Raw genomic sequence first — 26,763 nt, 5'->3', positions numbered from 1 at the left:
CATAACTTTTCCCCAATACGTGACAACCATTTATTTTTTGGGCTTCCTTGGCGCAATGGTTAGCGCGTTCGGCTGTTAACCGAAAGGTTGGTGGTTCGAGCCCACCCGGGAGCGGTGTTGTGTAGTCTCAAATGAAACGTAAAAAGAAAAGTTTTTCCACAATACGTGACAAACATTTAATTTCTGAGCTTCCGTGGCTCAATGGTTAGCGCTTTCGGCTGTTAACCAATAGGTTGGTGGTTCGAACCCACCCGGGAGAGGTGACGTGGGGTCTCAGATGTAGCGTAAAAAGTCAGAGTTTTTCCACAATATCTGACGAACATTTAATTTTTGGGCTTCCGTGGCGCAATGGTTAGCGCGTTCAGCTGTTAACCGAAAGGTTGGTGGTTCGAGCCCACCCGGGAGAGGTGTTGTGGGGTCTCAGATGTAGCGTGAAAAGTCAGAGTTTTTCAACAATACCTGACGAACATTTAACTTTTGGGCTTCCGTGGAGCAATGGTTAGCGCGTTCAGCTGTTAACCGAAAGGTTGGTGGTTCGAACCCACCCGGGAGAGGTGTTGTGGGGTCTCAGATGTAGCGTAAAAAGTCAAAACTTTTCCACAATACGTGACAAACATTTAATTTCTGAGCTTCCTTGGCGCAATGGTTAGCGCGTTCGGCTGTTAACCGAAAGGTTGCTGGTTCGAGCCCACCCGGGAGAGGTGTTGTGGGGTCTCAGATGTTGCGTAAAAAGTCAAAACTTTTCCACAATACGTGACAAACATTTAATTTCTGAGCTTCCGTGGCTCAATGGTTAGCGCTTTCGGCTGTTAACCAATAGGTTGGTGGTTCGAACCCACCCGGGAGCGGTGTTATGGGATCTCAAATGTAACGTAAAAAGTCAGAGTTTTTCCACAATACCTGACGAACATTTAATTTTTGGGCTTCCGTGGCGCAATGGTTATCGCGTTCGGCTCTTAACCAATAGGTTGCTGGTTCGAGCCCACCCGGGAGCGGTGTTGTGAAGTCTCAAATGTGACGTAAAAAGCCAAAGTTTTTCCACAATACCTGAAGACCTTTTCATTTCTGTGCTTGTTTGGCTCCATGGTTAGCGCGTTCGGCTGTTAACCGAAAGGTTGGTGGTTCGAGCCCACCCGGGAGAGGTGTTTCGGTGTCTCAGATGTAGCGTAAAAAGTCAAAACGTTTCCACAATACGTGACAAAAATTTAATTTCTTAGCTTCCGTGGCTCAATGGTTAGCGCGTTCGGCTGTTAACCAATAGGTTTGGTGGTTCGAGCCCACACGGGAGCGGCGTTATGGGATCTCAAATGTAACGTAAAAAGTCAGAGTTTTTCCACAATACCTGATGAACATTTAATTTTTGGGCCACCGTGGCGCAATGGTTAGCGCGTTCGGCTGTTAACCGAAAGGTTGCTGGTTCGAGCCCACCCGGGAGAGGTGTTGTGGGGTCTCAGATGTTGCGTAAAAAGTCAAAACTTTTCCACAATACGTGACAAACATTTAATTTCTGAGCTTCCGTGGCTCAATGGTTAGCGCTTTCGGCTGTTAACCAATAGGTTGGTGGTTCGAACCCAGCCGGGAGCGGTGTTATGGGATCTCAAATGTAACGTAAAAAGTCAGAGTTTTTCCACAATACCTGACGAACATTTAATTTTTGAGCTTCCTTGGCGCAATGGTTAGCGCGTTCAGCTGTTAACCGAAAGGTTGGTGGTTCGAGCCCAAGGGGTGCTTATTTGCGAAAAAAAACGTCTCGCTGAAAGGAAAATTCTCTCTCCTCTCCGGGCAGTCGCGAGTGACGTAGCTGGATCCCAACAGCCTTTGGAAAGTAGATTTTTGGGGGTATTACGCGGATTTCAAAAATGTCTGTCTTAGCAAAATGCGTGAAGTGGAATATTTTTCTATTGCATATTATAACGTATACGTTTCCAAATTCTTAACACAGTAGACCTAAATGAATATATAACTTCTTAATTTTTGATTCTATAAATTCAGCTCTCAATAGTCCATTTTATTTTTAACAAAAATGAGGTAGAAATTTAGAAAATTATCACATACTTTAGCTTTAACATGTGTTGTAATTAGGACACTTTGTTTACAATAAAATTTATTGACTAGCCTAGAAACGCTAGTGTAATACTGTATCAACTGTAGAACCAAATTTATCACAAATGTATCTGAGAATTATAAATATTCTGTTTCTACATAGTGAGCTTTTCCATTTTCTTCTCCCGATATACCTTTTGTCCTTATTAATGAATTATCACAGTCAAGCACGGAGCACCGCAGGCCAGGCATTTTATTTCAGCTGTAACTTAAAATGAGATGCAGTCTGAACTTAGGCAGATTACAAATTGAATTGATGTTCAATCTTAATTCTTAAATGGAAAGTTGGAGCTAAGCCTTGGTCGCTATAATTTATGAAATTTAGAGTTTAATAGTAATACCACTCATGTATTGCTTGAAATTAGCATAAAAGGGGTTTATTCTTACGTTATTTGAAACTTGAAAAACTTTCAAAGCTCGACATTTTTAATTTTCATTTTTAACCAACCGCGGTGAACCGCCGCAGGACGCGGCAAGTCCCCGGCCAAACTTCGCACTCGAGTCGTTACTGGGTTCCCGGCTTCCCGCGTTTAACTTTCCTCCTATAGGAGGAACGGGCCATTATTCGAGAGGATGCTCAAACGCGAAGTCTTGTTTCCTTTGGTTCCCCGGGATCCAACCACGTCATAAGAAGGGAAAAAACCAAAGTATTGCCCCCCGTTTTTCGAGCCAGATTTTTCGTTTTAAAAAACGGCTTTATAAGCCAACCTTATAATACGAAGTTTCTATAAGAACCTTGGTTCGAGCCCACCCGGGAGAGGTGTTGTGGGGTCTCAGATGTAGCGTGAAAAGTCATAACTTTTCCACAATACCTGACAACCATTTAATTTCTGAGCTTCCGTGGCTCAATGGTTAGTGCGTTCGGCAGTTAACCAATAGGTTGGTGGTTCGAGCCCACCCGGGAGCGGTGTTATATAGTCTCAAATGTAACGTTAAAAGAAAAGTTTTTCCACAATACCTGACGGACATTTAATTTTTGGGCTTCCTTGGCGCAATGGTTAGCGCGTTCGGCTGTTAACCGAAAGGTTGGTGGTTCGATCACACCCGGGAGCGGTGTTGTGTAGTCTCAAATGTAACGTAAAAAGAAAAGTTTTTCCACAATACCTGACGAACATTTAATTTTTGGGCTTCCGTGGCGCAATGCTTAGCGCGTTCAGCTGTTAACTGAAAGGTTGGTGGTTCGAGCCCACCCGGGAGCGGTGTTAAGGGATCTCAAATGTAACGTAAAAAGTCAAAGTTTTTCCACAATACCTGAAGACCTTTTCATTTCTGTGCTTGTTTGGCTCCATGGTTAGCGCGTTCGGCTGTTAACCGAAAGGTTGGTGGTTCGAGCCCACCCGGGAGAGGTGTTTCGGTGTCTCAGATGTAGCGTAAAAAGTCAAAACTTTTCCACAATACGTGACAAAAATTTAATTTCTGAGCTTCCGTGGCTCAATGGTTAGCGCGTTCGGCTGTTAACCAATAGGTTTGGTGGTTCGAGCCCACACGGGAGCGGCGTTATGGGATCTCAAATGTAACGTAAAAAGTCAGAGTTTTTCCACAATACCTGATGAACATTTAATTTTTGGGCCACCGTGGCGCAATGGTTAGCGCGTTCGGCTGTTAACCGAAAGGTTGCTGGTTCGAGCCCACCCGGGAGAGGTGTTGTGGGGTCTCAGATGTTGCGTAAAAAGTCAAAACTTTTCCACAATACCTGACAACCATTTAATTTCTGAGCTTCCGTGGCTCAATGGTTAGCGCGTTCGGCTGTTAACCGAAAGGTTGGTGGTTCGAGCCCACCCGGGAGCGGTGTTAAGGGATCTCAAATGTAACGTAAAAAGTCAAAGTTTTTCCACAATACCTGAAGACCTTTTCATTCCTGAGCTTGTTTGGCTCCATGGTTAGCGCGTTCGGCTGTTAACCAATAAGTTGGTGGTTCGAGCCCATCCGGGAGAGGTGACGTGGGGTCTCAGATGTAGCGTGAAAAGTCTTAACTTTTCCACAATACCTGACAACCATTTAATTTCTGAGCTTCCGTGGCTCAATGGTTAGTGCGTTCGGCAGTTAACCAATAGGTTGGTGGTTCGAGCCCACCCGGGAGCGGTGTTATATAGTCTCAAATGTAACGTTAAAAGAAAAGTTTTTCCACAATACCTGACGGACATTTAATTTTTGGGCTTCCTTGGCGCAATGGTTAGCGCGTTCGGCTGTTAACCGAAAGGTTGGTGGTTCGATCACACCCGGGAGCGGTGTTGTGTAGTCTCAAATGTAACGTAAAAAGAAAAGTTTTTCCACAATACCTGACGAACATTTAATTTTTGGGCTTCCGTGGCGCAATGGTTAGCGCGTTCAGCTGTTAACTGAAAGGTTGGTGGTTCGAGCCCACCCGGGAGCGGTGTTAAGGGATCTCAAATGTAACGTAAAAAGTCAAAGTTTTTCCACAATACCTGAAGACCTTTTCATTTCTGTGCTTGTTTGGCTCCATGGTTAGCGCGTTCGGCTGTTAACCGTAAGGTTGGTGGTTCGAGCCCACCCGGGAGAGGTGTTTCGGTGTCTCAGATGTAGCGTAAAAAGTCAAAACTTTTCCACAATACGTGACAAAAATTTAATTTCTGAGCTTCCGTGGCTCAATGGTTAGCGCGTTCGGCTGTTAACCAATAGGTTTGGTGGTTCGAGCCCACACGGGAGCGGCGTTATGGGATCTCAAATGTAACGTAAAAAGTCAGAGTTTTTCCACAATACCTGATGAACATTTAATTTTTGGGCCACCGTGGCGCAATGGTTAGCGTAATCGGTTTCGGGTTATCTAGTTCTATTTTCATTGTTGCTCGATCGGTGCGTCCAATATGGTTTATCCCGTTAGAGAGGATGTCTCGGTACTCGTTTAAGAGGTCTATCAATAGTTTCTTCTCGTCATTGGTCACCGTTGGGCCAATGTTTACCTCTTCTTCTGCAACGGAGCTTAGGATGCGTTCCTCCATGTGCATGATCTCTGGATTCGTGTTTGTTTGGCTTTCCGTGCAAACATCTGCGCGAGCGATACTCTGCCCGCTCATAAAGGTGAGTTCTTTGTCCGAAATGTTCATGATCGGGATCGTTGTTTGTCCTTTCGCGTTTAATCGTGTAATACTTCGTGGAATACAATGTTCGTAACTTGGATTCTGACGCATCTGCAGTTCGATGAATAAATCTGTCTCTGGCATGCTCTGTTCGCCAATGTGTACATCGACAAATCCTATGTATTTTGGAGCTATTACCGTAGCTTCTTTTGTCCAAAGTTTCAGACTCGGTTTCGGTAAGTCTGGTATGTGGAAGTTCCGTAGACAGTCGTCTTCTTCCGTCATTGTTTCCGTTTCTTCAAAAATGCGTATTGTATTACTGCGGCGGACGATTACTACGTGTGGTTGCTCTGAAAACGGCTGTCCTACCAACAGTGGTATAGCCTGCGCTTCGTCGGGGACTACTTGGATTTCTACGTGTGCAGTAGCTTGATCAATTTTTAAAGTTGCCTCGCATACTCCTAGTATCTTCGTAACTGCGGATCCGTAGCCCTCGATAACTGATCCATTCTTTGGTAACTCGTATTCGATTCCAAGGCGTTGAGCATCACTTACTCTGAGCGCGACGCATTTGCTTCTTTTCATCGTTAATTTCGTTAATTGCAGTATTCTTTTCGATTTTGTTTTTAAACATAAGCGTTAGGAACGTATTTCATTTCGTATTCGTTTGAGCATGAAATAACATTGACCATTTGGGAACGTTCAATGGACAACGTGTTCGTTAGGGTTAATTTAGGCTTAGCGTTCCAAGTCTCTCATAACGTTGGTAACTCACTCAAAACATTATATCAGGGCGTAGTTTTGAGTATATCCCACTTCTGAATTGTTGACGTTGATATATGATTGAGTTACGAGACTTGGGTTTAATTAACAAGAGGTTTTAATGAGAGAAAAGTAATACTGCTTACATAATTGTCGGAGTTGGTTGGGCATGACTATACCCGACCAACGCTGCATAAAAAGAGTAGGGAGCAAAGGTACGTTACAATGCTCCTTAGGTTTTACGAAAAAGTAAAAGGGGTGGCGCCATCTATACATATCTAGGGGAAACCTTGAGGTGGCGCGAGATACAAATAAGGGTACATGTGGTAGGATGCGATAGTTAACACGTGGCTCAATGGTTATCGCGTTCGGCTGTTAACCAATAGGTTGATGGTTCGAGCCCACCCGGGAGCGGTGTTAAGGGTTTTCAAATGTAACGTAAAAAGATAAGTTTTTCCACAATACCTGACGGAAATTTAATTTTTGGGCTTCCGTTGCGCAATGGTTAGCGCGTTCGGCTGTTAACCGAAAGGTTGGTGGTTCGATCACACCCGGGAGCGGTGTTGTGTAGTCTCAAATGTAACGTAAAAAGAAAAGTTTTTCCACAATACCTGACGAATATTTAATTTTTGGGCTTCCGTGGCGCAATGGTTAGCGCGTTCGGCTGTTAACCGAAAGGTTGGTGGTTCGAGCGCACCCGGGAGCGGTGTTGTGCAGTCTCAAATGTAACGTAAAAAGTCAGAGTTTTTCCACAATACCTGACGAGCATTTAATTTTTGGGCTTCCTTGGCGCAAAGTTTAGCGCGTTCAGCTGTTAACCGAAAGGTTGGTGGTTCGAGCCCACCCGGGAGAGGTGTTTTGGTGTCTCAGATGTAGCGTAAAAAGTCAAAACTTTTCCACAATACGTGACAAACATTTAATTTCTGAGCTTCCGTGGCTCAATGGTTAGCACGTTCGGCTGTTAACCAATAGGTTAGTGGTTCGAGCCCACCCGGGAACGGCGTTATGGGATCTCAAATGTAACGTAAAAAGTCAGAGTTTTTCCACAATACCTGACGAGCATTTAATTTTTGGGCTTCCTTGGCGCAATGGTTAGCGCGTTCAGCTGTTAACCGAAGGGTTGTTGGTTCGAGCCCACCCGGGAGAGGTGTTTTGGTGTCTCAGAAGTAGCGTGAAAAGTCATAACTTTTCCACAATACCTGACAACCATTTAATTTCTGAGCTTCCGTGGCTCAATGGTTAGCGCGTTCGGCTGTTAACCAATAGTTTGATGGTTCGAGCCGACCCGGGAGCGGTGTTAAGGGTTTTCAAATGTAACGTAAAAAGAAAAGTTTTTCCACAATACCTGACGGAAATTTAATTTTTGGGCTTCCGTTGCGCAATGGTTAGCGCGTTCGGCTGTTAACCGAAAGGTTGGTGGTTCGATCACACCCGGTAGCGGTGTTGTGTAGTCTCAAATGTAACGTAAAAAGAAAAGTTTTTCCACAATACCTGACGAACATTTAATTTTTGGGCTTCCGTGGCGCAATGGTTAGCGCGTTCGGCTGTTAACCGAAAGGTTGGTGGTTCGAGCGCACCCGGGAGCGGTGTTGTGCAGTCTCAAATGTAACGTAAAAAGTCAGAGTTTTTCCACAATACCTGACGAGCATTTAATTTTTGGGCTTCCTTGGCGCAATGGTTAGCGCGTTCAGCTGTTAACCGAAGGGTTGGTGGTTCGAGCCCACCCGGGAGAGGTGTTTTGGTGTCTCAGATGTAGCGTAAAAATTCAAAACTTTTCCTCAATACGTGACAAACATTTAATTTCTGAACTTCCGTGGCTCAATGGTTAGCGCGTTCGGCTGTTAACCAAAAGGTTGGTGGTTCGAGCCCACTCGGGAGCGGCGTTATGGGATCTCAAATGTAACGTAAAAATTCAGAATTTTTCCACAATACCTGACGAACATTTTATTTTTGGGCTTCCGTATCGCAATGGTTAGCGCATTCAGCTGTTAACCCAAAGGTTGGTAATTCGAGCCCACCCGGGAGAGGTGTTGTGGGGTCTCAGATGTAGCGTGAAAAGTCCTAACTTTTCCACAATACCTGACAACCATTTAATTTCTGAGCTTCCGTGGCTCAATGGTTAGCGCGTTCGGCAGTTAACCAATAGGTTGGTGGTTCGAGCCCACCCGGGAGCGTTGTTATGTAGTCTCAAATTTAACGTTAAAAGAAAAGTTTTTCCACAATACCTGACGGACATTGAATTTTTGGGCTTCCGTGGCGCAATGGTTAGCGCGTTCAGCTGTTAACCGAAAGGTTGGTGGTTCGAGCCCACCCGGGAGAGGTGTTGTGGGGTCTCAGATGTAGCGTGAAAAGTCAGAGTTTTTCAACAATACCTGACGAACATTTAACTTTTGGGCTTCCGTGGCGCAATGGTTAGCGCGTTCAGCTGTTAACCGAAAGGTTTTTGGTTCGAGCCCACCCGGAAGAGGTGTTGTGGGGTCTCAGATGTAGCGTGAAAAGTCATAACTTTTCCCCAATACGTGACAACCATTTAATTTCTGAGCTTCCGTGGCTCAATGGTTAGCGCGTTCGGCTGTTAACCGAAAGGTTGGTGGTTCGAGCCCACCCGGGAGCGGTGTTGTGTAGTCTCAAATGAAACGTAAAAAGAAAAGTTTTTCCACAATACCTGACGACCATTTATTTTTTGGGCTTCCTTGGCGCAATGGTTAGCGCGTTCGGCTGTTAACCGAAAGGTTGGTGGTTCGAGCCCACCCGGGAGCGGTGTTGTGTAGTCTCAAATGAAACGTAAAAAGAAAAGTTTTTCCACAATACGTGACAAACATTTAATTTCTGAGCTTCCGTGGCTCAATGGTTAGCGCTTTCGGCTGTTAACCAATAGGTTGGTGGTTCGAACCCACCCGGGAAAGGTGACGTGGGGTCTCAGATGTAGCGTAAAAAGTCAGAGTTATTCCACAATATCTGACGAACATTTAATTTTTGGGCTTCCGTGGCGCAATGGTTAGCGCGTTCAGCTGTTAACCGAAAGGTTGGTGGTTCGAGCCCACCCGGGAGAGGTGTTGTGGGGTCTCAGATGTAGCGTGAAAAGTCAGAGTTTTTCAACAATACCTGACGAACATTTAACTTTTGGGCTTCCGTGGAGCAATGGTTAGCGCGTTCAGCTGTTAACCGAAAGGTTGGTGGTTCGAACCCACCCGGGAGAGGTGTTGTGGGGTCTCAGATGTAGCGTAAAAAGTCAAAACTTTTCCACAATACGTGACAAACATTTAATTTCTGAGCTTCCTTGGCGCAATGGTTAGCGCGTTCGGCTGTTAACCGAAAGGTTGCTGGTTCGAGCCCACCCGGGAGAGGTGTTGTGGGGTCTCAGATGTTGCGTAAAAAGTCAAAACTTTTCCACAATACGTGACAAACATTTAATTTCTGAGCTTCCGTGGCTCAATGGTTAGCGCTTTCGGCTGTTAACCAATAGGTTGGTGGTTCGAACCCACCCGGGAGCGGTGTTGTGGGATCTCAAATGTAACGTAAAAAGTCAGAGTTTTTCCACAATACCTGACGAACATTTAATTTTTGGGCTTCCGTGGCGCAATGGTTATCGCGTTCGGCTCTTAACCAATAGGTTGCTGGTTCGAGCCCACCCGGGAGCGGTGTTGTGAAGTCTCAAATGTGACGTAAAAAGCCAAAGTTTTTCCACAATACCTGAAGACCTTTTCATTTCTGTGCTTGTTTGGCTCCATGGTTAGCGCGTTCGGCTGTTAACCGAAAGGTTGGTGGTTCGAGCCCACCCGGGAGAGGTGTTTCGGTGTCTCAGATGTAGCGTAAAAAGTCAAAACGTTTCCACAATACGTGACAAAAATTTAATTTCTTAGCTTCCGTGGCTCAATGGTTAGCGCGTTCGGCTGTTAACCAATAGGTTTGGTGGTTCGAGCCCACACGGGAGCGGCGTTATGGGATCTCAAATGTAACGTAAAAAGTCAGAGTTTTTCCACAATACCTGATGAACATTTAATTTTTGGGCCACCGTGGCGCAATGGTTAGCGCGTTCGGCTGTTAACCGAAAGGTTGCTGGTTCGAGCCCACCCGGGAGAGGTGTTGTGGGGTCTCAGATGTTGCGTAAAAAGTCAAAACTTTTCCACAATACGTGACAAACATTTAATTTCTGAGCTTCCTTGGCGCAATGGTTAGCGCGTTCGGCTGTTAACCGAAAGGTTGCTGGTTCGAGCCCACCCGGGAGAGGTGTTGTGGGGTCTCAGATGTTGCGTAAAAAGTCAAAACTTTTCCACAATACGTGACAAACATTTAATTTCTGAGCTTCCGTGGCTCAATGGTTAGCGCTTTCGGCTGTTAACCAATAGGTTGGTGGTTCGAACCCAGCCGGGAGCGGTGTTATGGGATCTCAAATGTAACGTAAAAAGTCAGAGTTTTTCCACAATACCTGACGAACATTTAATTTTTGAGCTTCCTTGGCGCAATGGTTAGCGCGTTCAGCTGTTAACCGAAAGGTTGGTGGTTCGAGCCCAAGGGGTGCTTATTTGCGAAAAAAAACGTCTCGCTGAAAGGAAAATTCTCTCTCCTCTCCGGGCAGTCGCGAGTGACGTAGCTGGATCCCAACAGCCTTTGGAAAGTAGATTTTTGGGGGTATTACGCGGATTTCAAAAATGTCTGTCTTAGCAAAATGCGTGAAGTGGAATATTTTTCTATTGCATATTATAACGTATACGTTTCCAAATTCTTAACACAGTAGACCTAAATGAATATATAACTTCTTAATTTTTGATTCTATAAATTCAGCTCTCAATAGTCCATTTTATTTTTAACAAAAATGAGGTAGAAATTTAGAAAATTATCACATACTTTAGCTTTAACATGTGTTGTAATTAGGACACTTTGTTTACAATAAAATTTATTGACTAGCCTAGAAACGCTAGTGTAATACTGTATCAACTGTAGAACCAAATTTATCACAAATGTATCTGAGAATTATAAATATTCTGTTTCTACATAGTGAGCTTTTCCATTTTCTTCTCCCGATATACCTTTTGTCCTTATTAATGAATTATCACAGTCAAGCACGGAGCACCGCAGGCCAGGCATTTTATTTCAGCTGTAACTTAAAATGAGATGCAGTCTGAACTTAGGCAGATTACAAATTGAATTGATGTTCAATCTTAATTCTTAAATGGAAAGTTGGAGCTAAGCCTTGGTCGCTATAATTTATGAAATTTAGAGTTTAATAGTAATACCACTCATGTATTGCTTGAAATTAGCATAAAAGGGGTTTATTCTTACGTTATTTGAAACTTGAAAAACTTTCAAAGCTCGACATTTTTAATTTTCATTTTTAACCAACCGCGGTGAACCGCCGCAGGACGCGGCAAGTCCCCGGCCAAACTTCGCACTCGAGTCGTTACTGGGTTCCCGGCTAACCGCGTTTAACTTTCCTCCTATAGGAGGAACGGGCCATTATTCGAGAGGATGCTCAAACGCGAAGTCTTGTTTCCTTTGGTTCCCCGGGATCCAACCACGTCATAAGAAGGGAAAAAACCAAAGTATTGCCCCCCGTTTTTCGAGCCAGATTTTTCGTTTTAAAAAACGGCTTTATAAGCCAACCTTATGATACGAAGTTTCTATAAGAACCTTGGTTCGAGCCCACCCGGGAGAGGTGTTGTGGGGTCTCAGATGTAGCGTGAAAAGTCATAACTTTTCCACAATACCTGACAACCATTTAATTTCTGAGCTTCCGTGGCTCAATGGTTAGTGCGTTCGGCAGTTAACCAATAGGTTGGTGGTTCGAGCCCACCCGGGAGCGGTGTTATATAGTCTCAAATGTAACGTTAAAAGAAAAGTTTTTCCACAATACCTGACGGACATTTAATTTTTGGGCTTCCTTGGCGCAATGGTTAGCGCGTTCGGCTGTTAACCGAAAGGTTGGTGGTTCGATCACACCCGGGAGCGGTGTTGTGTAGTCTCAAATGTAACGTAAAAAGAAAAGTTTTTCCACAATACCTGACGAACATTTAATTTTTGGGCTTCCGTGGCGCAATGGTTAGCGCGTTCAGCTGTTAACTGAAAGGTTGGTGGTTCGAGCCCACCCGGGAGCGGTGTTAAGGGATCTCAAATGTAACGTAAAAAGTCAAAGTTTTTCCACAATACCTGAAGACCTTTTCATTTCTGTGCTTGTTTAGCTCCATGGTTAGCGCGTTCGGCTGTTAACCGTAAGGTTGGTGGTTCGAGCCCACCCGGGAGAGGTGTTTCGGTGTCTCAGATGTAGCGTAAAAAGTCAAAACTTTTCCACAATACGTGACAAAAATTTAATTTCTGAGCTTCCGTGGCTCAATGGTTAGCGCGTTCGGCTGTTAACCAATAGGTTTGGTGGTTCGAGCCCACACGGGAGCGGCGTTATGGGATCTCAAATGTAACGTAAAAAGTCAGAGTTTTTCCACAATACCTGATGAACATTTAATTTTTGGGCCACCGTGGCGCAATGGTTAGCGCGTTCGGCTGTTAACCGAAAGGTTGCTGGTTCGAGCTCACCCGGGAGAGGTGTTGTGGGGTCTCAGATGTTGCGTAAAAAGTCAAAACTTTTCCACAATACCTGACAACCATTTAATTTCTGAGCTTCCGTGGCTCAATGGTTAGCGCGTTCGGCTGTTAACCGAAAGGTTGGTGGTTCGAGCCCACCCGGGAGCGGTGTTAAGGGATCTCAAATGTAACGTAAAAAGTCAAAGTTTTTCCACAATACCTGAAGACCTTTTCATTCCTGAGCTTTTTTGGCTCCATGGTTAGCGCGTTCGGCTGTTAACCAATAAGTTGGTGGTTCGAGCCCATCCGGGAGAGGTGACGTGGGGTCTCAGATGTAGCGTGAAAAGTCATAACATTTCCACAATACCTGACAATCATTTAATTTCTGAGCTTCCGTGGCTCAATGGTTAGCGCGTTCGGCAGTTAACCAATAGGTTGGTGGTTCGAGCCCACCCAGGAGCGGTGTTATATAGTCTCAAATGTAACGTTAAAAGAAAAGTTTTTCCACAATACCTGACGGACATTTAATTTTTGGGCTTCCTTGGCGCAATGGTTAGCGCGTTCGGCTGTTAACCGAAAGGTTGGTGGTTCGAGCCCACCCGGGAGAGGTGTTTCGGTGTCTCAGATGTAGCGTAAAAAGTCAAAACGTTTCCACAATACGTGACAAAAATTTAATTTCTGAGCTTCCGTGGCTCAATGTTTAGCGCGTTCGGCTGTTAACCAATAGGTTTGGTGGTTCGAGCCCACACGGGAGCGGCGTTATGGGATCTCAAATGTAACGTAAAAAGTCAGAGTTTTTCCACAATACCTGACGAACATTTAATTTGTGGGCTTCCGTGGCGCAATGGTTAGCGCGTTCAGCTGTTAACCGAAAGGTTGGGGTCTCAGATGTAGCGTGAAAAGACATAACTTTTCCACAATACCTGACAACCATTTAATTTCTGAGCTTCCGTGGCTCAATGGTTAGAACGTTCGGCTGTTAACCAATAGGTTGGTGGTTCGAGCCCACCCGGGAGCGGTGTTATGGAGTCTCAAATGTAACGTAAAAAGAAAAGTTTTTCCACAATACCTGACGGACATTTAATTTTTGGGCTTCCGTGGCGCAATGGTTAGCGCGTTCGGCTGTTAACCGAAAGGGTGGTGGTTCGATCACACCCGGGAGCGGTGTTGTGTAGTCTCAAATGTAACGTAAAAAGAAAAGTTTTTCCACAATACCTGACGAACATTTAATTTTTGGGCTTCCGTGGCGCAATGGTTAGCGCGTTCAGCTGTTAACCGAAAGGTTGGTGGTTCGAGCCCACCCGGGAGCGGTGTTAAGGGATCTCAAATGTAACGTAAAAAGTCAAAGTTTTTCCACAATACCTGAAGACCTTTTCATTTCTGATCTTGTTTGGCTCGATGGTTAGCGCGTTCGGCTGTTAACCAATAGGTTGGTGGTTCGAGCCCACCAGGGAGAGGTGACGTGGGGTCTCAGAAGTAGCGTGAAAAGTCATAACTTTTCCACAATACCTGACAACCATTCAATTTCTGAGCTTCCGTGGCTCAATGGTTAGCGCGTTCGGCTGTTAACCAATAGGTTGATGGTTCGAGCCCACCCGGGAGCGGTGTTAAGGGTTCTCAAATGTAACGTAAAAAGAAAAGTTTTTCCACAATACCTGACTGAAATTTGATTTTTGGGCTTCCGTTGCGCAATGCTTAGCGCGTTCGGCTGTTAACCGAAAGGTTGGTGGTTCGATCACACCCGGGAGCGGTGTTGTGTAGTCTCAAATGTAACGTAAAAAGAAAAGTTTTTCCACAATACCTGACGAACATTTAATTTTTGGGCTTCCGTGGCGCAATGGTTAGCGCGTTCGGCTGTTAACCGAAAGGGTGGTGGTTCGATCACAACCGGGAGCGGTGTTGTGTAGTCTCAAATGTAACGTAAAAAGAAAGGTTTTTCCACAATACCTGACGAACATTTAATTTTTGGGCTTCCGTGGCGCAATGGTTAGCGCGTTCAGCTGTTAACCGAAAGGTTGGTTGTTCGAGCCCACCCGGGAGCGGTGTTAAGGGATCTCAAATGTAACGTAAAAAGTCAAAATTTTTCCACAATACCTGAAGACCTTTTCATTTCTGAGCTTGTTTGGCTCCATGGTTAGCGCGTTCGGCTGTTAACCAATAGGTTGGTGGTTCGAGCCCACCCGGGAGAGGTGACGTGGGGTCTCAGAAGTAGCGTGAAAAGTCATAACTTTTCCACAATACCTGACAACCATTTAATTTCTGAGCTTCCGTGGCTCAATGGTTAGCGCGTTCGGCTGTTAACCAATAGGTTGATGGTTCGAGCCCACCCGGGAGCGGTGTTAAGGGTTCTCAAATGTAACGTAAAAAGTCAGAGTTTTTCCACAATACCTGACGAACATTTAATTTGTGGGCTTCCGTGGCGCAATGGTTAGCGCGTTCGGCAGTTAACCAATAGGTTGGTGGTTCCATCACACCCGGGAGCGGCGTTGTGTAGTCTCAAATGTAACGTAAAAACAAAAGTTTTTCCACAATACCTGACGAACATTTAATTTTTGGGCTTCCGTGGCGCAATGGTTAGCGCGTTCAGCTGTTAACCGAAAGGTTGGGGTCTCAGATGTAGCGTGAAAAGACATAACTTTTCCACAATACCTGACAACCATTTAATTTCTGAGCTTCCGTGGCTCAATGGTTAGCGCGTTCGGCTGTTAACCAATAGGTTGGTGGTTCGAGCCCACCCAGGAGCGGTGTTATGTAGTCTCAAATGTAACGTAAAAAGAAAAGTTTTTCCACAATACCTGACGGACATTTAATTTTTGGGCTTCCGTGGCGCAATGGTTAGCGCGTTCGGCTGTTAACCGAAAGGTTGGGGTCTCAGATGTAGCGTGAAAAGACATAACTTTTCCACAATACCTGACAACCATTTAATTTCTGAGCTTCCGTGGCTCAATGGTTAGCGCGTTCGGCTGTTAACCAATAGGTTGGTGGTTCGAGCCCACCCGGGAGCGGTGTTATGTAGTCTCAAATGTAACGTAAAAAGAAAAGTTTTTCCACAATACCTGACGGACATTTAATTTTTGGGCTTCCTTGGCGCAATGGTTAGCGCGTTCGGCTGTTAACCGAAAGGTTGGTGGTTCGAGCCCACCCGGGAGAGGTGTTTCGGTGTCTCAGATGTAGCGTAAAAAGTCAAAACTTTTCCACAATACGTGACAAAAATTTAATTTCTGAGCTTCCGTGGCTCAATGTTTAGCGCGTTCGGCTGTTAACCAATAGGTTTGGTGGTTCGAGCCCACACGGGAGCGGCGTTATGGGATCTCAAATGTAACGTAAAAAGTCAGAGTTTTTCCACAATACCTGACGAACATTTAATTTGTGGGCTTCCGTGGCGCAATGGTTAGCGCGTTCAGCTGTTAACCGAAAGGTTGGGGTCTCAGATGTAGCGTGAAAAGACATAACTTTTCCACAATACCTGACAACCATTTAATTTCTGAGCTTCCGTGGCTCAATGGTTAGCGCGTTCGGCTGTTAACCAATAGGTTGGTGGTTCGAGCCCACCCGGGAGCGGTGTTATGGAGTCTCAAATGTAACGTAAAAAGAAAAGTTTTTCCACAATACCTGACGGACATTTAATTTTTGGGCTTCCTTGGCGCAATGGTTAGCGCGTTCGGCTGTTAACCGAAAGGTTGGTGGTTCGAGCCCACCCGGGAGAGGTGTTTCGGTGTCTCAGATGTAGCGTAAAAAGTCAAAACTTTTCCACAATACGTGACAAAAATTTAATTTCTGAGCTTCCGTGGCTCAATGTTTAGCGCGTTCGGCTGTTAACCAATAGGTTTGGTGGTTCGAGCCCACACGGGAGCGGCGTTATGGGATCTCAAATGTAACGTAAAAAGTCAGAGTTTTTCCACAATACCTGACGAACATTTAATTTGTGGGCTTCCGTGGCGCAATGGTTAGCGCGTTCAGCTGTTAACCGAAAGGTTGGGGTCTCAGATGTAGCGTGAAAAGACATAACTTTTCCACAATACCTGACAACCATTTAATTTCTGAGCTTCCGTGGCTCAATGGTTAGCGCGTTCGGCTGTTAACCAATAGGTTGGTGGTTCGAGCCCACCCGGGAGCGGTGTTATGTAGTCTCAAATGTAACGTAAAAAGAAAAGTTTTTCCACAATACCTGACGGACATTTAATTTTTGGGCTTCCGTGGCGCAATGGTTAGCGCGTTCGGCTGTTAACCGAAAGGTTGGGGTCTCAGATGTAGCGTGAAAAGACATAACTTTTCCACAATACCTGACAACCATTTAATTTCTGAGCTTCCGTGGCTCAATGGTTAGCGCGTTCGGCTGTTAACCAATAGGTTGGTGGTTCGAGCCCACCCGGGAGCGGTGTTATGTAGTCTCAAATGTAACGTAAAAAGAAAAGTTTTTCCACAATACCTGACGGACATTTAATTTTTGGGCTTCCTTGGCGCAATGGTTAGCGCGTTCGGCTGTTAACCGAAAGGTTGGTGGTTCGAGCCCACCCGGGAGAGGTGTTTCGGTGTCTCAGATGTAGCGTAAAAAGTCAAAACTTTTCCACAATACGTGACAAAAATTTAATTTCTGAGCTTCCGTGGCTCAATGTTTAGCGCGTTCGGCTGTTAACCAATAGGTTTGGTGGTTCGAGCCCACACGGGAGCGGCGTTATGGGATCTCAAATGTAACGTAAAAAGTCAGAGTTTTTCCACAATACCTGACGAACATTTAATTTGTGGGCTTCCGTGGCGCAATGGTTAGCGCGTTCAGCTGTTAACCGAAAGGTTGGGGTCTCAGATGTAGCGTGAAAAGACATAACTTTTCCACAATACCTGACAACCATTTAATTTCTGAGCTTCCGTGGCTCAATGGTTAGCGCGTTCGGCTGTTAACCAATAGGTTGGTGGTTCGAGCCCACCCGGGAGCGGTGTTATGGAGTCTCAAATGTAACGTAAAAAGAAAAGTTTTTCCACAATACCTGACGGACATTTAATTTTTGGGCTTCCGTGGCGCAATGGTTAGCGCGTTCGGCTGTTAACCGAAAGGGTGGTGGTTCGATCACACCCGGGAGCGGTGTTGTGTAGTCTCAAATGTAACGTAAAAAGAAAAGTTTTTCCACAATACCTGACGAACATTTAATTTTTGGGCTTCCGTGGCGCAATGGTTAGCGCGTTCAGCTGTTAACCGAAAGGTTGGTGGTTCGAGCCCACCCGGGAGCGGTGTTAAGGGATCTCAAATGTAACGTAAAAAGTCAAAGTTTTTCCACAATACCTGAAGACCTTTTCATTTCTGATCTTGTTTGGCTCGATGGTTAGCGCGTTCGGCTGTTAACCAATAGGTTGGTGGTTCGAGCCCACCAGGGAGAGGTGACGTGGGGTCTCAGAAGTAGCGTGAAAAGTCATAACTTTTCCACAATACCTGACAACCATTCAATTTCTGAGCTTCCGTGGCTCAATGGTTAGCGCGTTCGGCTGTTAACCAATAGGTTGATGGTTCGAGCCCACCCGGGAGCGGTGTTAAGGGTTCTCAAATGTAACGTAAAAAGAAAAGTTTTTCCACAATACCTGACGAACATTTAATTTTTGGGCTTCCGTGGCGCAATGGTTAGCGCGTTCGGCTGTTAACCGAAAGGGTGGTGGTTCGATCACAACCGGGAGCGGTGTTGTGTAGTCTCAAATGTAACGTAAAAAGAAAGGTTTTTCCACAATACCTGACGAACATTTAATTTTTGGGCTTCCGTGGCGCAATGGTTAGCGCGTTCAGCTGTTAACCGAAAGGTTGGTTGTTCGAGCCCACCCGGGAGCGGTGTTAAGGGATCTCAAATGTAACGTAAAAAGTCAAAATTTTTCCACAATACCTGAAGACCTTTTCATTTCTGAGCTTGTTTGGCTCCATGGTTAGCGCGTTCGGCTGTTAACCAATAGGTTGGTGGTTCGAGCCCACCCGGGAGAGGTGACGTGGGGTCTCAGAAGTAGCGTGAAAAGTCATAACTTTTCCACAATACCTGACAACCATTTAATTTCTGAGCTTCCGTGGCTCAATGGTTAGCGCGTTCGGCTGTTAACCAATAGGTTGATGGTTCAAGCCCCCCCGGGAGCGGTGTTAAGGGTTCTCAAATGTAACGTAAAAAGTCAGAGTTTTTCCACAATACCTGACGAACATTTAATTTGTGGGCTTCCGTGGCGCAATGGTTAGCGCGTTCGGCAGTTAACCAATAGGTTGGTGGTTCCATCACACCCGGGAGCGGCGTTGTGTAGTCTCAAATGTAACGTAAAAACAAAAGTTTTTCCACAATACCTGACGAACATTTAATTTTTGGGCTTCCGTGGCGCAATGGTTAGCGCGTTCAGCTGTTAACCGAAAGGTTGGGGTCTCAGATGTAGCGTGAAAAGACATAACTTTTCCACAATACCTGACAACCATTTAATTTCTGAGCTTCCGTGGCTCAATGGTTAGCGCGTTCGGCTGTTAACCAATAGGTTGGTGGTTCGAGCCTACCCGGGAGCGGTGTTATGTAGTCTCAAATGTAACGTAAAAAGAAAAGTTTTTCCACAATACCTGACGGACATTTAATTTTTGGGCTTCCGTGGCGCAATGGTTAGCGCGTTCGGCTGTTAACCGAAAGGTTGGGGTCTCAGATGTAGCGTGAAAAGACATAACTTTTCCACAATACCTGACAACCATTTAATTTCTGAGCTTCCGTGGCTCAATGGTTAGCGCGTTCGGCTGTTAACCAATAGGTTGGTGGTTCGAGCCCACCCGGGAGCGGTGTTATGTAGTCTCAAATGTAACGTAAAAAGAAAAGTTTTTCCACAATACCTGACGGACATTTAATTTTTGGGCTTCCGTGGCGCAATGGTTAGCGCGTTCGGCTGTTAACCGAAAGGGTGGTGGTTCGATCACACCCGGGAGCGGTGTTGTGTAGTCTCAAATGTAACGTAAAAAGAAAAGTTTTTCCACAATACCTGACGAACATTTAATTTTTGGGCTTCCGTGGCGCAATGGTTAGCGCGTTCAGCTGTTAACCGAAAGGTTGGTGGTTCGAGCCCACCCGGGAGCTGTGTTAAGGGATCTCAAATGTAACGTAAAAAGTCAAAGTTTTTCCACAATACCTGAAGACCTTTTCATTTCTGATCTTGTTTGGCTCCATGGTTAGCGCGTTCGGCTGTTAACCAATAGGTTGGTGGTTCGAGCCCACCAGGGAGAGGTGACGTGGGGTCTCAGAAGTAGCGTGAAAAGTCATAACTTTTCCACAATAGCTGACAACCATTCAATTTCTGAGCTTCCGTGGCTCAATGGTTAGCGCGTTCGGCTGTTAACCAATAGGTTGATGGTTCGAGCCCACCCGGGAGCGGTGTTAAGGGTTCTCAAATGTAACGTAAAAAGAAAAGTTTTTCCACAATACCTGACTGAAATTTAATTTTTGGGCTTCCGTTGCGCAATGCTTAGCGCGTTCGGCTGTTAACCGAAAGGTTGGTGGTTCGATCACACCCGGGAGCGGTGTTGTGTAGTCTCAAATGTAACGTAAAAAGAAAAGTTTTTCCACAATACCTGACGAACATTTAATTTTTGGGCTTCCGTGGCGCAATGGTTAGCGCGTTCGGCTGTTAACCGAAAGGTTGGTGGTTCGAGCGCACCCGGGAGCGGTGTTGTGCAGTCTCAAATGTAACGTAAAAAGTCAGAGTTTTTCCACAATACCTGACGAGCATTTAATTTTTGGGCTTCCTTGGCGCAAAGTTTAGCGCGTTCAGCTGTTAACCGAAAGCTTGGTGGTTCGAGCCCACCCGGGAGAGGTGTTTTGGTGTCTCAGATGTAGCGTAAAAAGTCAAAACTTTTCCACAATACGTGACAAACATTTAATTTCTGAGCTTCCGTGGCTCAATGGTTAGCGCGTTCGGCTGTTAACCAATAGGTTGGTGGTTCGAGCCCACCCGGGAGCGTTGTTATGTAGTCTCAAATTTAACGTTAAAAGAAAAGTTTTTCCACAATACCTGACGGACATTTAATTTTTGGGCTTCCGTGGCGCAATGGTTAGCGCGTTCAGCTGTTAACTGAAAGGTTGGTGGTTCGAGCCCACAGGGGAGCGGTGTTAAGGGATCTCAAATGTAACGTAAAAAGTCAAAGTTTTTCCACAATACCTGAAGACCTTTTCATTTCTGAGCTTCCTTGGCGCAATGGTTAGCGCGTTCGGCTGTTAACCAATAGGTTGGTAGTTCGAGCCCACCCGGGAGAGGTAACGTGGGGTCTCAGATGTAGCGTGAAAAGTCATAACTTTTCCACAATACCTGACAACCATTTAATTTCTGAGCTTCCGTGGCTCAATGGTTAGCGCGTTCGGCTCTTAACCAATAGGTTGGTGGTTCGAGCCCACCCGGGAGCGGTGTTAAGGGATCTCAAATGTAACGTAAAAAGTCAGAGTTTTTCCACAATACCTGACGAGCATTTAATTTTTGGGCTTCCTTGGCGCAATGGTTAGCGCGTTCAGCTGTTAACCGAAGGGTTGGTGGTTCGAGCCCACCCGGGAGAGGTGTTTTGGTGTCTCAGATGTAGCGTAAAAATTCAAAACTTTTCCACAATAGGTGACAAACATTTAATTTCTGAGCTTCCGTGGCTCAATGGTTAGCGCGTTCGGCTGTTAACCAATAGGTTGGTGGTTCGAGCCCACCCGGGAGCGTTGTTATGTAGTCTCAAATTTAACGTTAAAAGAAAAGTTTTTCCACAATACCTGACGGACATTTAATTTTTGGGCTTCCGTGGCGCAATGGTTAGCACGTTCGGCTGTTAACCGAAAGGTTGGTGGTTCGATCACACCCGGGAGCGGTGTTGTGTAGTCTCAAATGTAACGCAAAAAGAAAAGTTTTTCCACAATACCTGACGAACATTTAATTTTTGGGCTTCCGTGGCGCAATGGTTAGCGCGTTCAGCTGTTAACTGAAAGGTTGGTGGTTCGAGCCCACAGGGGAGCGGTGTTAAGGGATCTCAAATGTAACGTAAAAAGTCAAAGTTTTTCCACAATACCTGAAGACCTTTTCATTTCTGAGCTTCCTTGGCGCAATGGTTAGCGCGTTCGGCTGTTAACCAATAGGTTGGTGGTTCGAGCCCACCCGGGAGAGGTAACGTGGGGTCTCAGATGTAGCGTGAAAAGTCATAACTTTTCCACAATACCTGACAACCATTTAATTTCTGAGCTTCCGTGGCTCAATGGTTAGCGCGTTCGGCTCTTAACCAATAGGTTGGTGGTTCGAGCCCACCCGGGAGCGGTGTTAAGGGATCTCAAATGTAACGTAAAAAGTCAGAGTTTTTCCACAATACCTGACGGACATTTAATTTTTGAGCTTCCGTGGCGCAATGGTTAGCGCGTTCGGCTGTTAACCGAAAGGGTGGTGGTTCGATCACACCCGGGAGCGGTGTTGTGTAGTCTCAAATGTAAAGTAAAAAGAAAAGTTTTTCCACAATACCTGACGAACATTTAATTTTTGGGCTTCCGTGGCGCAATGGTTAGCGCGTTCAGCTGTTAACCGAAAGGTTGGTGGTTCGAGCCCACCCGGGAGAGGTGTTGTGGGGTCTCAGATGTAGCGTGAAAAGACATAACTTTTCCACAATACCTGACAACCATTTAATTTCTGAGCTTCCGTGGCTCAATGGTTAGCGCGTTCTGCTCTTAACCAATAGGTTGGTGGTTCGAGCCCACCCGGGAGCGGTGTTAAGGGATCTCAAATGTAACGTAAAAAGTCAGAGTTTTTCCACAATATCTGACGAACATTTAATTTTTGGGCTTCCGTGGCGCAATGGTTAGCGCGTTCAGCTGTTAACCGAAAGGTTGGTGGTTCGAGCCCACCCGGGAGAGGTGTTGTGGGGTCTCAGATGTAGCGTGAAAAGTCAGAGTTTTTCTCAATACCTGACGAACATTTAACTTTTGGGCTTCCGTGGCGCAATGGTTAGCGCCCACCCGGAAGAGGTGTTGTGCATTCAAAAGTGTACCGAAAAAATCGCATGTTTTTTTCTTCAAGATACAAAATCCGTGACAACGATTTCTTATTGAAAATTGAATTTGAACAGTTTTTTGAATGAATATCGTTACATTTGCTTGAATTACAGCAAAAAATACAAAAATAATGGTTTCAGTGGTTATATTTGAAAATAGTGAAAAAATTTTAAAATGTGCTTTTCTGGTCGAGAAACGTCGATTTTGAAAACGGTATTAAAAATCGAGGTACATTTTTATTTTTTGATCAATCGAGATGAAATCACTTTTAATGAGTATTTTATAGGTAATTAAGCTGAATTCGGTCAAACATTTGTCCAGAAAAAAATGCATTCAAAAGTGTACCGAAAAAATCGCATGTTTTTTTTATTCAAGATACAAAATCCGTGACAACGATTTCTTATTGAAAATTGAATTTATACAGTTTTTTGAATGAATATCGTTACATTTGTTTGAATTAAAGCAAAAAGTACAAAAATAATGGTTTCAGTGGTCATATTTGAAAATAGTGAAAAAATACTCAAAATGTGCTTCTCTGGTCGAGAAACGTCGATTTTGAAAGTGGTATTAAAAATCGAGGTACATTTTTGTTTAGTGATCAATCGAGATGAAATCACTTTTAATGAGTATTTTATAGGTAATTAAGCTGAATTCGGTCAAACATTTGTCCAGAAAAAAATGCATTCAAAAGTGTACCGAAAAAATCGCATGTTTTTTTTCTTCAAGATACAAAATCCGTGACAACGATTTCTTATTGAAAATTGAATTTGAACAGTTTTTTGAATGAATATCGTTACATTTGCTTGAATTACAGCAAAAAATACAAAAATAATGGTTTCAGTGGTTATATTTGAAAATAGTGAAAAAATTCTAAAAATGTGCTTTTCTGGTCGAGAAACGTCGATTTTGAAAACGGTATTAAAAATCGAGGTACATTTTTATTTTTTGATCAATCGAGATGAAATCACTTTTAATGAGTATTTTATAGGTAATTAAGCTGAATTCGGTCAAACATTTGTCCAGAAAAAAATGCATTCAAAAGTGTACCGAAAAAATCGCATGTTTTTTTTATTCAAGATACAAAATCCGTGACAACGATTTCTTATTGAAAATTGAATTTATACAGTTTTTTGAATGAATATCGTTACATTTGTTTGAATTAAAGCAAAAAGTACAAAAATAATGGTTTCAGTGGTCATATTTGAAAATAGTGAAAAAATACTCAAAATGTGCTTCTCTGGTCGAGAAACGTCGATTTTGAAAGTGGTATTAAAAATCGAGGTACATTTTTGTTTAGTGATCAATCGAGATGAAATCACTTTTAATGAGTATTTTATAGGTAATTAAGCTGAATTCGGTCAAACATTTGTCCAGAAAAAAATGCATTCAAAAGTGTACCGAAAAAATCGCATGTTTTTTTTCTTCAAGATACAAAATCCGTGACAACGATTTCTTATTGAAAATTGAATTTGAACAGTTTTTTGAATGAATATCGTTACATTTGCTTGAATTACAGCAAAAAATACAAAAATAATGGTTTCAGTGGTTATATTTGAAAATAGTGAAAAAATTCTAAAAATGTGCTTTTCTGGTCGAGAAACGTCGATTTTGAAAACGGTATTAAAAATCGAGGTACATTTTTATTTTTTGATCAATCGAGATGAAATCACTTTAAATGAGTATTTTATAGGTAATTAAGCTGAATTCGGTCAAACATTTGTCCAGAAAAAAATGCATTCAAAAGTATACCGAAAAAATCGCATGTTTTTTTTCTTCAAGATACAAAATCCGTGACAACGATTTCTTATTGAAAATTGAATTTGTACAGTTTTTTGAATGAATATCGTTACATTTGCTTGAATTAAAGCAAAAAGTACAAAAATAATGGTTTCAGTGGTCATATTTGAAAATAGTGAAAAAATACTCAAAATGTGCTTTTCTGGTCGAGAAACGTCGATTTTGAAAATGGTATTAAAAATCGAGGTACATTTTTATTTATTGATCAATCGAGATGAAATCACTTTTAATGAGTATTTTATAGGTAATTAAGCTGAATTCGGTGAAACATTTGTCCAGAAAAAAATTCATTCAAAAGTGTACCGAAAAAATCGCATGTTTTTTTTCTTCAAGATACAAAATCCGTGACAACGATTTCTTATTGAAAATTGAATTTGAACAGTTTTTTGAATGAATATCGTTACATTTGCTTGAATTACAGCAAAAAATACAAAAATAATGGTTTCAGTGGTTATATTTGAAAATAGTGAAAAAATTCTAAAAATGTGCTTTTCTGGTCGAGAAACGTCGATTTTGAAAACGGTATTAAAAATCGAGGTACATTTTTATTTTTTGATCAATCGAGATGAAATCACTTTTAATGAGTATTTTATAGGTAATTAAGCTGAATTCGGTCAAACATTTGTCCAGAAAAAAATGCATTCAAAAGTGTACCGAAAAAATCGCATGTTTTTTTTATTCAAGATACAAAATCCGTGACAACGATTTCTTATTGAAAATTGAATTTATACAGTTTTTTGAATGAATATCGTTACATTTGTTTGAATTAAAGCAAAAAGTACAAAAATAATGGTTTCAGTGGTCATATTTGAAAATAGTGAAAAAATACTCAAAATGTGCTTCTCTGGTCGAGAAACGTCGATTTTGAAAGTGGTATTAAAAATCGAGGTACATTTTTGTTTAGTGATCAATCGAGATGAAATCACTTTTAATGAGTATTTTATAGGTAATTAAGCTGAATTCGGTCAAACATTTGTCCAGAAAAAAATGCATTCAAAAGTGTACCGAAAAAATCGCATGTTTTTTTTCTTCAAGATACAAAATCCGTGACAACGATTTCTTATTGAAAATTGAATTTGAACAGTTTTTTGAATGAATATCGTTACATTTGCTTGAATTACAGCAAAAAATACAAAAATAATGGTTTCAGTGGTTATATTTGAAAATAGTGAAAAAATTCTAAAAATGTGCTTTTCTGGTCGAGAAACGTCGATTTTGAAAACGGTATTAAAAATCGAGGTACATTTTTATTTTTTGATCAATCGAGATGAAATCACTTTTAATGAGTATTTTATAGGTAATTAAGCTGAATTCGGTCAAACATTTGTCCAGAAAAAAATGCATTCAAAAGTGTACCGAAAAAATCGCATGTTTTTTTATTCAAGATACAAAATCCGTGACAACGATTTCTTATTGAAAATTGAATTTATACAGTTTTTTGAATGAATATCGTTACATTTGTTTGAATTAAAGCAAAAAGTACAAAAATAATGGTTTCAGTGGTCATATTTGAAAATAGTGAAAAAATACTCAAAATGTGCTTCTCTGGTCGAGAAACGTCGATTTTGAAAGTGGTATTAAAAATCGAGGTACATTTTTGTTTAGTGATCAATCGAGATGAAATCACTTTTAATGAGTATTTTATAGGTAATTAAGCTGAATTCGGTCAAACATTTGTCCAGAAAAAAATGCGTTCAAAAGTGTACCGAAAAAATCGCATGTTTTTTTTCTTCAAGATACAAAATCCGTGACAACGATTTCTTATTGAAAATTGAATTTGAACAGTTTTTTGAATGAATATCGTTACATTTGCTTGAATTACAGCAAAAAATACAAAAATAATGGTTTCAGTGGTTATATTTGAAAATAGTGAAAAAATTCTAAAAATGTGCTTTTCTGGTCGAGAAACGTCGATTTTGAAAACGGTATTAAAAATCGAGGTACATTTTTATTTTTTGATCAATCGAGATGAAATCACTTTAAATGAGTATTTTATAGGTAATTAAGCTGAATTCGGTCAAACATTTGTCCAGAAAAAAATGCATTCAAAAGTATACCGAAAAAATCGCATGTTTTTTTTCTTCAAGATACAAAATCCGTGACAACGATTTCTTATTGAAAATTGAATTTATACAGTTTTTTGAATGAATATCGTTACATTTGCTTGAATTAAAGCAAAAAGTACAAAAATAATGGTTTCAGTGGTCATATTTGAAAATAGTGAAAAAATACTCAAAATGTGCTTTTCTGGTCGAGAAACGTCGATTTTGAAAATGGTATTAAAAATCGAGGTACATTTTTATTTATTGATCAATCGAGATGAAATCACTTTTAATGAGTATTTTATAGGTAATTAAGCTGAATTCGGTGAAACATTTGTCCAGAAAAAAATTCATTCAAAAGTGTACCGAAAAAATCGCATGTTTTTTTTCTTCAAGATACAAAATCCGTGACAACGATTTCTTATTGAAAATTGAATTTGAACAGTTTTTTGAATGAATATCGTTACATTTGCTTGAATTACAGCAAAAAATACAAAAATAATGGTTTCAGTG

General features: G+C 42.6%; 2 long non-coding RNA genes and 2 other non-coding genes across 4 annotated transcripts; 2 read left to right on the top strand and 2 right to left on the bottom strand.

Moving 5' to 3' along the window:
- Positions 1–1,987: 1,987 nt before the first annotated feature.
- Positions 1,988–3,113, bottom strand: LOC149704188 (uncharacterized). The gene is made up of 2 exons (XR_016381683.1): positions 2,491–3,113; positions 1,988–2,408 (listed from the first exon to the last, which is right to left on the bottom strand). It is a non-coding gene; the product is annotated as an uncharacterized LOC149704188 (long non-coding RNA).
- A 7,570-nt stretch (positions 3,114–10,683) lies between these two features.
- Positions 10,684–11,318, bottom strand: LOC149704187 (uncharacterized). Its single transcript, XR_016381682.1, has 2 exons — positions 11,187–11,318; positions 10,684–11,104 (listed from the first exon to the last, which is right to left on the bottom strand). It is a non-coding gene; the product is annotated as an uncharacterized LOC149704187 (long non-coding RNA).
- A 9,415-nt stretch (positions 11,319–20,733) lies between these two features.
- Positions 20,734–20,806, top strand: TRNAK-CUU (transfer RNA lysine (anticodon CUU)). Its single transcript has one exon. It is a non-coding gene; the product is annotated as a tRNA-Lys (tRNA).
- Positions 20,807–21,613: 807 nt separating this feature from the next.
- On the top strand, positions 21,614–21,686 carry TRNAK-CUU (transfer RNA lysine (anticodon CUU)). The gene has a single exon. It is a non-coding gene; the product is annotated as a tRNA-Lys (tRNA).
- The last annotated feature ends 5,077 nt before the right edge of the window (positions 21,687–26,763 follow it).

Source organism: Phalangium opilio, unplaced genomic scaffold (assembly GCF_054372755.1).
Source record: "Phalangium opilio isolate 3A_F unplaced genomic scaffold, DU_Popi_V2 ptg000017l_1, whole genome shotgun sequence".
Taxonomy (NCBI): Eukaryota; Metazoa; Arthropoda; class Arachnida; order Opiliones; family Phalangiidae; genus Phalangium; species Phalangium opilio.
Note: the sequence above shows the minus strand (reverse complement) of the source record. Positions and strands in the feature narration are given on the sequence as shown.